The sequence below is a fragment of the Sciurus vulgaris genome, assembly GCF_902686455.1.
Source record: "Sciurus vulgaris genome assembly, chromosome: 2".
NCBI classification, from domain to species: Eukaryota; Metazoa; Chordata; class Mammalia; order Rodentia; family Sciuridae; genus Sciurus; species Sciurus vulgaris.
Genome location: NC_136462.1, coordinates 101,392,321 through 101,408,002, shown reverse-complemented (window position 1 = coordinate 101,408,002; position 15,682 = coordinate 101,392,321). Strand labels below are relative to the sequence as shown.

The window sequence follows — 15,682 nt, the reverse complement described above, 5'->3', positions numbered from 1 at the left end:
AAGTGAAACAATTCTGAAAGGTAAAATACCAGAAGACTTCACAAAGCAAGTAGCACTTCAGTCCATATTATTTTACCAATCATTTAGAGATATTTCTTGGAATACTGTGTATATTTACAACATGTTAATGAGCTGATGTTTGTAATCACTTTCTTGATTTCTCTTGCAAAAACAAGGATAATCCACGACAAGACATAATATTCATGTCTTTTATGTTTACATTTTAGGGAACAACTCTAATGGAAAAAGCCCTCACTAACCATGTTAGCAAAAGCTATCAAAATAAATTTGCATTTCAGAGGCACAAAAAATCTGATGATAGAGATTGGCCTAGGGCTACTGAGTCACCTAATGACAGCAGCTTTAATTTAAAATATGTTGTGGGGTAATAGACCAAGTGGATAATCCACTTGTGGATAATTGAGAGTATATCTGTGCCCACATTTTAAGATCTAGGTATTTCATAGAGGTCCTATAACACAACATGTCATAAAATAACCTGTTCCCAATGCAGTAGTATCCATTAAAATCAATAGGGTTTTGCAAGCCATGCATATGATAGATAGTATGAAATGTAATTAGTATTGGAAAATTGCTGTAAAATCTCAGACTCTTTGTACTTAAATGACCAAGATGTTTTCCATAGGGGCTCCTTTTTTAGAGCAAGCTAGTGAATAGATTCTGAAGGATGAAATAATAGGTGTCATGCTGGTTTTTAAGCAAATGAAGCCTGTTGTTTCCCTGCACAAGAACACAAAAATTTATCCTTACAAGGAAACACTACTGTTGATGGCACTTTCTGAAATGAGGTGAAAAGCGGGATTTAACAGCCCTTGGGCTGAAATTTTTGTATCTTATATCTGACCTGCTGGGAATAAATTATCTAAGGCTGACATCCCTTAGGCTAAGGGTTTATAATGGAAAACAATCCAAAAAGCCTTAAATATGAAATAATACCATATGCCATTGTAATTTAAGTTATCTGTTCTAAGTAGAGATATTCACAGTATGCCACACAGACACACATATCCTGGATCCAAAAGATATTTGGAGAAAGAGATAGAGAATAAATGTACTTTTTCTTTCTTTCTTTCTTTTTTTTTTTTTTTTTTTAACCTTATCTGTGCATTCCTGGGTCACACAAGCATTGTGCTGACTCGGATGAAAACACCCCTTTGATGGAGGATACATGCTGAAAGGGAGAATTCTGAATTATGTTCTCTAAATTATCTAAGGCTTGGAGAGCAAGTATTGATTTTAAAAATGACTGAGCCAGACCTCGTACTGCGGAGCCCCCTCCCTCCCTCCCTCCCCGCCCCCTCCCTGCCTGTGCCCCAAAGCACAAGAGATCTCGGGCACTGTGCAGCCGCTGCAAGGCTCTGAGCTGGCATTGTTTCAAAAAAAATCAGAAAGTCATCCATCAACCAGAGTCATTGGAATAAGTACATGGTAGCTAAAGATACATTTTATCTGCTCACAGGCTCCGACTCAATGAGCTACGAGGAGAATTAGAATGATATTGGACCGATTAACTAATGCATTCTGGAAACCATGAACTGTTAAGGTGTTTACTTTGCTGCCTCATATAAAAGAATGAGAAGTTTATCTGCATAAGTTAAGCGTTCCGTTTGTTCCAGCATAAATAACGGAGAAGCGTTCTCAGATTCAGACCTCTTTTATGGAGGCAGATTGAGAATCGGAATTTGTTCTGTAATTGCTTCCCATACTTTGCAAACAATTTAGGCCCAGCATGAACTGTGCTGTTGTGGGGTGAGTGTGTGTGCCACGGCTGTGGGAGCACATTCGATTCACTTGGTTGTGTGTGCTTCCCTTGGAACCATTGCTACACATTTGCCTTATGGGGAAAAATGAAGACTAGAGGTATCAGTATCCCTGAATCAAGAACATCACTTACATTTATTTAGTCAGTTGTGGTGAGGAGCATAATGAACACATCACAAATTAAGTCAGAGAACACTAGGCTTTTTTATATCCTTCTGAGGATATTTCTTTTGTCTCCAAAAAAGTAACAGGATGCCATAACATGATACTTACACTCATTTTGCATAATCACAAATTCCAAAACTACTTGAGATGACAAAATTTCAAGTCTTTATATCTTCAAACATCAAACAAAATGCAGATGTTTTAATTAGCAAATGCATTCTCAAGCCTGGTGTCTTTGAAGAGATGCCAATTTGAGCAATATACCATTTAGAGTAGTGGGTCTTCTCAGCCTCAGCACTGACATTTTGGACCAGCTAATTTGTAGAGCTGTCCTGCACATTGTAGGATGTTTAGCAGCATAACTGGCCTTAAATGCCAATAACACTCCCTTACCAAATTGTGACAACCAAAAATATCTCTGGATATTACCAGATATCCCCTGGGGAGCAAAATCACTCTCATTTGAAAATCATGTTCTTTTTTTTTTTTTAATCTTATTTTCAAAATATATTTTAGGAAATTTTGGTAGTGTTTTTCAGAATGAAAGTATCACAAGCACAAGGCTTCCATGTTCCTCTGGGCTGGTGAGGTGCTCTGACCATGATCTGACAGCAAAACAATGGCCCAGAGAAAGGCCCAGGAACTCTGAGGCTTTTTTTTCATGCATCATGTTCTAATACTCAAAATAGATTTTCTAAGTTATTTATAGTATTGTCATTGAAATTTGGAATAAGAAAAGTTCCACAGACTCTTGAGTCCATCTTTTTTTATGTCATTTTTAAAAAATCCCACTCCTTGACTTGCTGTGGCTTAAAATATTGCACTGGAAATTTCTCTCATAGAAACTCTCCTATTTGTTTTTTCTTTGACTTTTGAAGGATATGCAATTGAGTGATGGCACTGATTTCATTACCATTCCCTCTGAAAAAGGGCAATTTTACTAGGTCAAGGTTGAAACACCAAGTCATGGGATAAAAAGAAACCTAATCTACCTCTAAATCACTCTGCAACTTAGGAGTTATTATGTTGGAGACAAGTCTGCACAGAGCCAAAGTCAAGTCTAGGGTTATCCAGTGACTTTGGGCAGTAGATTTAGCCAAATAGATAATTCACTACTCCCTCTCTCTTGCCAAGTGACAGGGAGTTGTTTATATGATATAGGTTAGAAAACACTGTAGGATATTACAAAACCCCAGGTGACTGAAAAGGAAAATTTAACTTGAATGATATTTTATAAACAATATTCTTTTCTATTTAATACTGTGTTTATTCCAGTAGACCGCATAGCAAAGGGACTCTATTGAAAAGAAGTTAGGAAAGAACTGACTTAAACATGAGGAAATCAACTAGTAGCTTCAGATGTCTCTGGAGCGTCTAATAAAACAATGGAAACTGTGATCAACAAGGAACTTTTCCATGCTAGGAATATTTTGGGGAACTAAGTTTTCCTTACAAAACCTTTGGAAAATAATAGTGTACATTTTAGTATAAGTCACCTATGTCTGATATAATTATAAAGTTAAAATCTAATGTTTCTCTTTTCTGTACCACCTTAAGCTTTGGGCTTCAGTTCCATCACTTCTGAAAGAAATGGGAATGTGGTCCTGAGCTTATGGCTTGTGGACAGTGGCTCTCAGAGGGAGGTTGATTGATTCACCTTCTGCATGTGTTCTCTCCAGGGTGCATCATCCCCATCTGGTCCACTCAAACTCACACTAATCTCTGAACACACCTTCCCAGACACCAGAGTAATGCCTTACCAGGTTTCCAGATATCTATTCACTTAATATGACACAACTATATTACTTACAACTGAATACACATTAATCCCTCCTCAGAATTCAACTTTCTACCTCCTCTTGTAGTCTTTTCTTTCATTGGAGATTGCATTTTTCAGGATTTTGATTTTCAGGATTTCTACATTAGAGATTTTAATCATTCAGGATTGGATTTGGGGGATTTTAGACAATTGCGAATTTTGATTTTTTGGGATTTTAAATTTGGTATTATGGCATTTGGGATTGTGTCTTTTAGGATTATTATCAGCACCAGTTAAAGGAACAACAGCAACTGAGTATATTGACATGAATTTAAAACTAAAATATTCCATTTGTTTTCTTACATTTTGGTGGTAACATAATTCTTTGCTATAAGTATTCTCTTTCATAGGGCCTGTAAATAAGAGAATATTGTAATCAAAAGCTGATAACAACAGTTAAATTACTGTATCATCTACAGGATAAAATTGAATTTCATCACAATAGACATCTCCTGAAACTATGTAATAAGTTAGTAGAGTTGTTACAGCTACAACTAGCAGAACAGGGGCATTATGACCACAAGAAATAGAAAGTCCTGTGCAAACGGGTGTGGAAAAGAAGTTTTTTTAATTTTTTAAATTTTTTTAATTTTTTTTACCTTATATAACAGGTCAGGCAGATGAAGGGTGGGATTCAGTTCCTCTTTCCAGCAACTCTATCAACTTCAGCTTTGTCCCTGAGGGAGCTTGACTCCTGGCATCGGGATGGCCACCAGCAGCAACCCGTTTCTTTGGGTCCACGCAAGGGAAAGACAAAAGCCTCTTTCCCACTCCTGGAATATAAATTTTTTCCTTTACTTTTATTGATTTATCTTAGATTAGATAGAAATCAACTCGTAGCCTCAGATGTCTCTGGAGCATCTAATATAATGCCCACCTTCAGAAAAATAATAATCACCAAGAGGAATGTCATTCCTGAGTTGCATTTATCTTAGGTTCTAAACCAGTGGCTAGGATGGAGAACAGGAGCACCATGTTTGATCTGCAACATCCAAGATCCATCCATGGTGCTACAACAAGCTGTTCCCTGGTGGATACTGAATACTGGTGGGATGGAGGGAACAAGCACCTGCCTGAACCTCAGTTGTCCATCTCAACAACTGGCATCAGTGGCATCCACTGTTGGATCTATTTAAGGTCCAGATGTAAGTCATACAGATGCCACTGTGTTTGCCTCAATCCAGCCAAAGTCCTGTTCAGATTCACTAATTTTGTCACATAGGAAAATACTGTGCTGCTCTCCTAGCCACACAGGAGAGCACAGTGCCTCTTGAGGTTGTACCATCTTTCTGGACACTGCACAGGGCCATTTTATTCTGCAATCACCATACTATGCTGGCTAACAGCTAGGTAGGCAAACCTCACAGCCGCCTCAAATATGCCCAAGAAGGAGGGCAGTATGCAAATGCACTCTTGGGTCATTTGCCTAACCTCCCCTCCTCCAGCAGAGCCATGGGGGGAACAGCAGGATATGAGCCCTTCCCCAGCTCCCTAGCAGCCAACTCCACTCTGGCTCCTCTCTCTCCCCCGGAGAAACTTCATTTCCTCTCGGCTGGGACAAATGGGCACTGACTGATCACTTACTGTCCTGAATCTATTATTTATGCCAGGATCTCAGCATTTGAGACTCAAAAACAAGAATTTGGCTTTTATTCAACTGCAATCATCCCTTCCCTGAAGCAGTAAGCCCTAGAATGCTTTGGCTGCTACTTGGGTAAGAGGAGGGTCACAGAATAACAAGAAGTATTGAGAATAAAAAACATAAGTTCAATATAGTATGCCACAGTGCTATCCTACTATACCTCTTAAGAATATTTTATACTATCCCAGCTGCTTTCAAACAATATTTGATGATAACTTAATAAAAAGAGATAAAAATGACAAAACAATTAGAAACTAAAAAAGAAACCAAGGAACAAGTTCCATTCACTAATACTCAGTAACCTAACAGTTTAATATAATTAAAATTACTGCCCCCATTTCTTGAGGTGGCCTACTATGTGACAGACTGTGATATGTGATTATATTCTTAAATTCCTTCATAACTAATTAGTAATTACATCCTTATAACAACCCTCAGTGTTATTATGCCCATTTTTCCTAAAAACATAGTAAGTTTTCAGACAAGTCTGAAAACTTAAAGATTCCCTCCAACAGAAAATATTACCATCCAAATCCCCCTCCTATGAATATGGTATAGGAAATGTGTATTTAACATAGGAAGGTGGAGTCATATTAACAGATCAGTGATTTGGGGTCCTAATGGTTACTGTACAACCTCAGCCAAGAAACAATGTTCCTATTTGTGGTGAATTCCCTCTGACTCCCACATCTATCTGTTACCCTGGTACCACATTGTTTCCTTACAATCCACTGACAGGAATAAATTTTTCCTCCATCAAATAGTGATAACAATGACAACTTTTGCAAAACAGGCAGAAGCGAAAGGTCAACAGAGTTAAGACATTTGTTTCGGATGGAGGTTTGGCTGACTGATGAGGAAGACAAAGTGATCACCTAAGTATCACGTCAAACTATTCAGCAAGACCCTCTCACTCTGCCTGGCACGGCAGGGCTCATGAGTATTTGACGCACATTCTCACCCACTTGCCAAAAGTCAGAGAGAGGGTGGATCTCATTCCCTGCATTGTAGCACCAGGCAGATAATCAAAGAAGCTGACCACTCCTAAGCCTGTGTGACTGTCTTTCCCAGAAAAGCCATACTGCTGGATTTAAGTTTGTCTCATTATAAGTCCCAAGTTAGGAAATAAAGCCAAATTTCAGTGAATGAGTTGTGAATTACTTGGTGAATTTGGGCCATGAAGGCAGCCAAGAGCAAATAATTCTTGCCTATTAAGTGGATTTATCACATGTTCAATTGTGTAATTACTTTTTTGAAAAATCCATTTTCTCCATTTTATTGTCATGAAGACACAAAGGGGACATTTTGGATAAAGAAATCATTATCCAAGGAGGAAATAACAACTGTTCCCCTTGTAAAGTTGAGCTTTTATATCTATTAAGTGTTTCAAAGAAAGAATCAGTAACAGGAGGCTGCTACCTCCTTGCCCCTTCACTTAGCGCAAATAGTACTGGTCTTATGAGGAAGTAACTAAATAGATGACATTATTGGAAGGACAATGAGAAAGCCCCAAAGATCCAGAAAACATTTGTCAAGCACTTGTCACAGTGCCTGAAATTCTCTTAGCGAAAACATTCTTTGAGTTGGGTCTTGAAATTATTCTGATACTCAAATCTCCACCAGATTACATATGTCAGGTATGTAGAGGTCTGGGGTTAACACCGTAATCCATCTGCAGTTGCAATTTACTTAAAGAACTGGAATATTGAAAGGAGAATGGACATGGCAAAAGAACACTAAATGAGCCTGAAGACAGTAATATGGGATAACCAATAGGAACAATTCATAGTTCATTTAGATCATCTTTCACAGAACTCAATAGTTGCTCCATGTCTAATAGGCTTTCCTCAGTAATAGAATCCCAAGTTCAAATAAATTTGGGAAGCTCTGTGTAATGGTTAATTTGAATTGTCAATTGATTGGATTAAGAGATTCTAATGAGGGCATGTCTAGGAATGACTGGAATGTGGGATAGGAACTGAAGTGGAGACCCTCCCTAAGCATGGGCAGCACTGCCCAATAGGATGGAATAAAATCTAGAAGAACAAGGAAGCAGATGCAGATGCAAGCTTGGGTCTTCTTGAGCAGGTTCTTGATTGCCGCTTTGATTCTCTGAGGATATGGAATTCTCCTTCTTCACTCTTCCAAAGCAGACTCTGCCAGTGATTCTCCAGGTAGTTTCCAGAATTCTTGACCTGGGACTATGGTAGCACTATCGATCTTTCTTGTTCTGAGGCTTCGGCATCTTGGACTGCATGGCTGCTAGTTCTTCCAGCTCTTCAGCTGCAGATGGCCATTGTGGACTATCCAGCTTCATGTAAGCCAATCTAATAAATCCTCTTTTTATAATCATACTTCCTGTTGATTCTGTTCCTCTGGAGAACTCTAACTAATACACTCTGGGTTAAACAAATGCAGCAGGTTTTTATCCTCCAGGAATTACTAGTGCTGATATGTATTGTGACTCTTGGGGTGGCAGGAAGGAAAGAATATATGGGGACCACAGATCATAACATCTGTAACATCTTCTAAGACTAACTGCTATAGAAATGCTTCTCTAGAGAGATGGAGTGAAAAACTAACTCCTAATTGTAAAATCTAGAACATGGCTTTCCTGACACTACTACACTGACATCTCATTTTTGTTTTATCCAAATTTGTTCCTGTCCCATTATTTACTTTGGGCAAATCTAGGAAAGGAAGAATACAGAGACATAGAGACTTACACTCCATACCAAAAAAAAAAAAAAAAAAAAAAAAAACCATAAGCATAAATGTACTCACTGGACTATAGCAATGACTACTTACTCTTCGAGGCCCTGATGATGAAGTAGATACATCAGCTAGAGGACCATGAGAGTTTCCTTCCTCTATTTTTCCATCATTCATTCACAGAGGTCCACTGGTAGATAAGAACAATACCTGGGGAAGACACAGGAAGGGGATGAAACTGGGTTGGGATGCTTGAAGGTCTTCTCCCTAAAGCACACCCACAATCCCCTAAACTCATCTAAGGAGCCTTGGCTAGGTTCTTCCACCTTCACAGGAGGACATTACCATTCAAGTTAGCTGACATCCTGAGAGGATAAAAATGAGTTAAAATGGACAGATGATAAGAATCTGAGAAGTATAAGAAATATGAAAGAAAAGCAATCCATGGGTGAAGCTTTATCAGAGGAAACAAAACTAAGGGAACAAAATAAGAAATTAAAATATACATTGTGAAAAATCTCAAGGAATTTAGAAAAACCATCAGAAACATGAAGCTAAAAAGAAGAATAAAATCAATATGAATTTTGGTATAAACAAGTATTCACTAAGAAAGCAGAAGTCAGAATATGGTTTAGCAGCATAACTCAAACCAGTAAAATAAAATTTAGCTGATCCACTGGATGACAAGCCCTGGGTGTGCAGATGGAGGTTAAAAAAATAAAACAAATAAAAACAGCAAATATAAAATGAACCCACATGGCCAAAATAAAAAACAATGGTATTATAAATGTAAATGACTTACACTCACTAGTCAAAAAACTCAAATCACAGACAAAATGAAAAATAATTTTGCCCTTAGGCTCCAACCACAGCAAAACAGTCATACAAGAAGACAGTAAAACAATGTCAACATATCTATTAATGAAATAAATTTATCTTAGTATATTTACACCAAGGTTATTGTTCTTTAAATACAAGCATACATCTCAGATTCACCCTCATAGACCCCTCCTAAAACAAACACCATTACAACTACTAGAACCATGCCTCTGTCTACTACAAGGCAATACAATCCAATTATTTAACAAAGAATCAAATAAAAAACAGTAATGGAGAAATCATGGTAAGCATTGATTGTATTTGATTATAGAACTAAGATGGAGAACTATGATTAGAGTCAAATAGAATTTAAATGTTATAACCGTCAACAGTGTAATAATAATAATGAGAACAATAACAAAATAAGAGGGGAAGTCAGAGACAGTGTAAGGGTACTCATTTGTCCATCTTTCATAGCACAGGATTGCAACCCTGAGAGTAAATACTACAAGTTCTTAAATTTTTTAAATAGTCTATTATTTTAAAAATCTTTAAAACTTATGGTTCTTAGAGTGAATAAGTTCTTTTGGACAGTGGGAAATTCCTTGAATTTGTGTTAAGTTAAAGAAGTTAACTTGGATATTTTATAAAGTATAATTTTATGTTAAAAAGAACTCTTAGATTGAATTTTTAAGATATTGTCCACAAAAGGCATTTTAAAACATAAATGACAAAGGGAAATTGAAAATAAAGTTTAAAAAAGCTAAGAAAATATAAGCCAAAAGAAAGCCAAAATGGATAATGAAAAAGCATGATAAAAATAGCATCATTTTATAGCAAAGAAATAATGAAACAAATATACATCATAAATAAAAATGTGCTTATCTCCATCAGTCATGACTGCACAGTTCTGAAGGAAGCCCTAGATGGAACTGACAGCAATGTCTGAGGACACTGCAGTGTCATCCTCCTGGTGCATAAATGGTCATCTTTTTAGCTGTGTTCTCCCCTGATGGAATGGGCAAGGAACCTCTCTCAGTCCTCTTTTGTCCATCCAGAAGTGATTTGCTCTTATAACCAAGGCATATCCTAAATGTCCCACCTCCTAACACCTTGGGGGTAGGATTTCAACATGTGATTATGGGGATGTGGTACCAGGTACTCAGCCTAGAGCAATAATCATTAATATAGCATCAAAATGGACAATATAACAACTGTTAAGATTATCAGAAGAAATATAAAAACAGGTCCTCTCCAGAATTGATAAATCAAAATTAACCAAGTGATTAAATTTGACCTAAATAAATGAACTTTATAGCAACAAGCATAGAAACAATTCTCATGAAGACCATATATAAAACATCACAAAAATCAATCATATAATGAATTACAAAGAAAACTTCAGTAAATTCTGATGACAAGCATCATATACAATGTGTTCTTCATTTACAGTGCAATAAAATATATATAACAAAATCATAAGTCTAGAAATCTAAATATTTTGTTGTAAATACTCCATAGAATAAAGAGAAAATTATAAGAGAAATTATGAGTTACATAAAAGTATTAATACACAAATGCATAGTTTGCGGTTAAAACAATGATAAGAGGAGATTTAGTCTTATTTATACTTACATAGAAAAATAGAAGAAATGAAAATAAATTAAAAATCACTTAAATCTAGAAAAAGTAGCAACAAAATAAACAGAAAAATGGAAGTAGAAAAAATAAGGCTAAAATTTTAATTAAATAAAAAAAATTAGTAAAGGTGATTAATAAATCATTAAAATGTTTTATTAGGGAAGATTAGAAGGACAGACAAACTGCTGGAGAAATAAAACTCTGAAAGAAAAAAAAGAAACAGAAAAATGTTATTAACAAATGCAAACTAGAAAATTTGAAAACCTGGATATGAAGGAAACAATTTCATAAAATTATAAAATACCAACACTAGACTAGAAAAATACAAACACATGGAAATGCCAATAAAGAACATAAGACCAGCCATCAGAATCTGCCATCTACCTACATCTCTCCCTCACTAAAAAGGCCTGACAGAAGATTCTTAAAACATGTTGTAGCAAAGTGAATCATCTTTATTTTACACAATTTTGATGACAAATAAAAGAGGAACTTGCCTAATTCATTTTATGAATCTTATAATTCCTTTATTCCATAACCAAGAGAGAGCTGTAAAAGGGGGGATGGGAGGAATGTGGACCAGTTTCACTTATAGAAATAGACACTAACACTTGAATAAAATATTCAAATTAATTAAATTAAAATTAAATTCATTAATTAAAATTAAATTAACTAATTAAAACCAAAAACTTCTAACATATCATAATTAAATATAATTTATTCCTTCTGAATTTAATATCAAAAATCGATCAGTTGACTACATTAATGAGCCCAAAGAAGAAATCATGTGAGCATCTTATAGCAGCAGAAAATTATTTGATATTGTTCAACAACTATTTATGATTTCAAACTAAAACTAAATCAAGGAGAGATGAAACCATCCTTAATCTGATAAAGGCCATTCAAAACCCCACAGCAATAGCAATAATAAGCCATACAAAAGAGAGAAACATTAAATGCCTTTTGAAGTCCAGAAAGAGGACATCAGATAAGAGTTTCAGCCCAATCTAATATTGTTGGTTCCCAGGCAATTTAGTAAAAGAGAAAAAAATGTGTGATGCAAGTCTTAAAAGGAAATAGACATTTTTTTGCAGCATTTTAGATATGATTATTTACATTAATAGTCCTAAAAGAATAAACAAGCTATTAGAAATTAATGAGAAAGTTCATCCAAGTTTTTGGATACAAGATTAATATAAAAAGTTTAAAACTTCCCTCTATATCAGCAATAAATAATTAGAAAATAGAAAAAGAATGAGATACCAAAGCAATCAATGCAGTAATGAATCTAGAAATTAACCTAGTCAAGAATTTATAATCTGGGCTGGGGAGATAGCTCAGCTGGTAGAGTGCTTGCCTTGCAAGCACAAGGCCCTGAGTTCGGTTCCCAGTACCGAAAAAAAAAAAAAAAAAAAAAAAAAAAGAATTTATGATAAAAGAAAATTCTGAAAAAGGGGAAGATACTCTATCAATGAATGAGATAGTGACACATTATGAAAGTATCAATTTATCTACATTCATTTACAAATTTAATATATTCCCAATCAAAATTCAAAAAGGGAGGGGGGTAGGCACAAAAATGAAAAAACGTACCTGAAATTGACATGGGAAAATTAAAGGTCTACAACTAGCTAAAAAAAGTTTGGAAAAAAAAAAGAAAGGCAAGAGATAGAACACTATCTTTCACATTAGAGCAATTAGACAATATTAGTATTTGTTGTTGCAAGAAGATAAATAAATTATCGTAAAATAATGGAGCAATCAGAAATAGAGCTTTATGTATATGGAAACTTGTTGTATGTTAGAAATGGCATACAGTCAGTAGGAAACAGATGAACTGTTTAGTAAGTAGACTTGAAATAACTGGCTCACTCTATAGAAAAATACAAAAGTTGGTTTCCTGCTTCAGCATTCACACAAAATAAACTCCACATGGAGTGAGTACATAAATGATGAATGCAAAATAAAATTAGTGTAAGGAAATGTAGTGTGTCGAGAAGACAACAGAGAGATGTGAAACAGCAAAACTTGGAAAGGTGGTGGCATCTGAAGGTGACTTTAAAGGAGAACTGTGCTTGAACTGAGGGAGAGAAGAGGCATTCTCAGCGGATGGTTTGTCTGCAAAGCTGAGGGAAGGGCTTACAGTGCCTTGCTGGAATGGAAAAGTACTGTCCCTCCACTTGACAAAGCAAGATCAGCTTCAGGATGAGTGACTTGCCCAAAGTATTACTGTTAGTCCAGCCAAAAAGTACAAATGTTCAGCACATTTTCTAACCACTAGATCCCTGCACCCTCCACAAAGCCTGAACTGTTTACATTGGCAAATGTACTATAAAGGTGACCAGAATGAGATAATACGACTTCCAAGAGTACTTTGCTTACTACCAGAGCAGAGGGTGTGCACCAGAAGAATGACTTGCTAAATGATGAGGCGGTCAGTAATTTGCACTTTGAGAGATGACACAGATCTTTTCTAAAGCAGGGGAAGGGGAGCAAGGGAGATTGTATGTACTTAGTAAGACATTCAAGGCCATCCATAATCTGCCCCTGATTTACCCCTCCCCCATTCTCTTTCATGCCCATCCAAGTACTGTATCATCTCTATGCATTTTCAGACTTGGCCCTTTCCTAGCCCAGGTCTTCAGTATGCAGTCTTCCTGCATGTGAAAAATCTTCAGCTCCATCACCACCTGACACAATTCATCACACTGTGTGAATCTGTTCCTTGCATAATGTTATATGAAGTCCAGGCAGAAGGAAATGCTCCCTTCTCAGCACAAACACTATTCTATCAGTCTGTGATTATATTGGTCAATATGACTCCTACTGTTAGATGAAGTAAGTCCAAGACTGTCTGACTAGAAGTCTGATTGTTTACTGTAGTAAAAAAACAAATTAACCCACATGTTGAGTCCCACTGGCCAAATGTATCTGATACAATGATCCCTTGCACCATTCTATTGATTGACAAACCCACATTCTCCCAGGTATTTTCATATTTGCAAATAGATCCCCAAAACTTGTTCAATATACACTTACTTTATATACAACTCATCAGAAAACAACACAATATAGTTTCAGAGTTATCTTAATGACTCTATAGTTCTTCATTGAGTTGACATGTCATCACTTTTTAAAAGCCCTAATTGTGATCACTTCATTCATAAAAATAACATTCTTTTCTTTTCCCACACACAGACCCTCTAACAAAATATTCACATTAATACTAGTAGACTAAAATAATATGTTTTTAAATAATCATACTACTCTTCCACTAGCATTCATTGTTCCATGTCATAATTACTAGAAGAAATCAGGATAATCTTTTTTTTTTTTGCCACTTTGTTAAATTGCCCCATGTCCAACTTACCAAGATGGCCAGATACATAAATAACAAAACCTCTTCACAGAAACTCAAGTAATTCACGTAGAAATCTGGACCAGTTTCAAACATCTTCACAACATTCAGATATGTGAATTCTGTGCCTTCCATAACAGTTATGGACACATCGGTATTTTCAGCCAGGCTAACCTTGAAAAACGTACTACCTGTCCTTGTCTCCCTCCAGGGCCCTCCACAGACAAATGCAGTTTTTTTGAACAAATTTGACTTCTTAATTTTCCATATGGAACAAGTTAGACCATTAGCCCTTTTACACTGGCTAAATTACCAATTACCAGCAGGTAAACAGCCCTTCACTGCAACACGGCTCCAAGCTTATTATGAGTGTCATTTGCAAAGGTGGAGCCTTCAGAGAGAAATCTCTGTTTTATTTAGCATAAAGAGGTCTAAAGAGCACTGGCCAGGGCCAGGAGGCCCTCCGCAGTCCCCGGGGGATCACTGTTGATTTATGAGCTCCCACACATTCACCTACGACATCACAATTCATTCTTGTGTAAATACTCTATTATTCCTCCACCCAAGAGTCAGGTCAGAAATATCAAATGGAAGACGACTTCTTAAGCAAGATAGGAAGAATAACTGGTTTTATAAAAAACCTCAAAGCCAAAACCATTAGGCTGAAAACCTAATCTGGAAAGAAGTAACCAAAGGAACAAAAGCAAGCAGGAAGGCCAGACGGTGTTTTTAAAGTGTCCATCCCCAAGTCCCTGGAGGCCAGGCCACAGGGACAGAGCCTTCTAACTGCTCCGTGAAAATGAGAGAGCTTGAGCTCTGGGAGGAGAGACTCCATGTCCCTTTCATTTTGAAGCCATGTGACCAACTGCAAGCTACGTAACCACCATCAATCTTCATCTAAAACCTCTGCGTGGCTTCATATGGATTGAAGTAGAACACCTACCTCTTGGCAGCCAGCAGGCTTTTGCACTTCCAGCTTGATGCCCACCTCGCCTGACTCACAGCACAGGTGCCCCTTCATGCCAATCATTCTCAACCAGGCCACAGGCCAACACTGGTTCTTTCTGGTCTGGGAGACATTGTCCTTAATGTGTCAGAATACCTACCTACTTCCATTCATTCTAGGAAGACTTTACATCCTAACTTTCTGTCCCAAGAACCATCAGTCCTCTGTACCACCTTTATATTGTGATATAACAAAGATTTTTAAATCAACTTGGAATGACCAAATATGTACATATTTAACTTTTATTTATTTATTTTTGACTAGCAAAAATTACCTGAACTATATACTGTTTTGTGGAGCGTTAATAGTTTCTCTTTTGTAAAGGAGAATCATTGTTCAAAAGCTTCAAAACTGTTTCGATCAGGATTTCCTTTCAAGTTTCCATTTCAGAACGAAAGCACCTTTGGTTTAGCTGTGGCCCACAAGCTCACTCTTCTGAGTGGCAAGGTATGAGAGGTGAATTGAAGTAAGTGAAAATCCGTGCATGCCCCATGCCATTCAGTCTCTGTGCAGAAGAGGGAAATAACTAATATTTGTGAGGGAAGAAGTAAAACTGCTACTTCTTGATATAAATGCCCTAATATTCCTTCTCTCTACTTCAAAATAATGTGTGTAGATCTTTATCCTCTCTTTATCAGAGAAACAGCTATCCCTTTATAGTAGAATGGAATGAATACTGTTTCTTGTTGCCTGATCCCATTCCTTCCTAGCCCTTGTACAATTATTTTTCTAGAAATT

The 15,682-nt window shown here is 36.6% G+C and overlaps 1 long non-coding RNA gene across 1 annotated transcript in view; it reads right to left on the bottom strand.

Annotated features, from left to right (window-relative positions):
• Positions 1–4,422: 4,422 nt before the first annotated feature.
• LOC306653533 overlaps positions 4,423–15,682 on the bottom strand; it is a 34,028-nt gene continuing 22,768 nt past the window's right edge. Inside the window, exons 3-4 of the long non-coding RNA XR_013761747.1 lie at positions 8,213–8,330; positions 4,423–4,536 (exon numbers count right to left, since the gene is read on the bottom strand). This is a non-coding gene — a long non-coding RNA (uncharacterized lncRNA). The remainder of the gene's footprint in view (positions 4,537–8,212; positions 8,331–15,682) is intronic.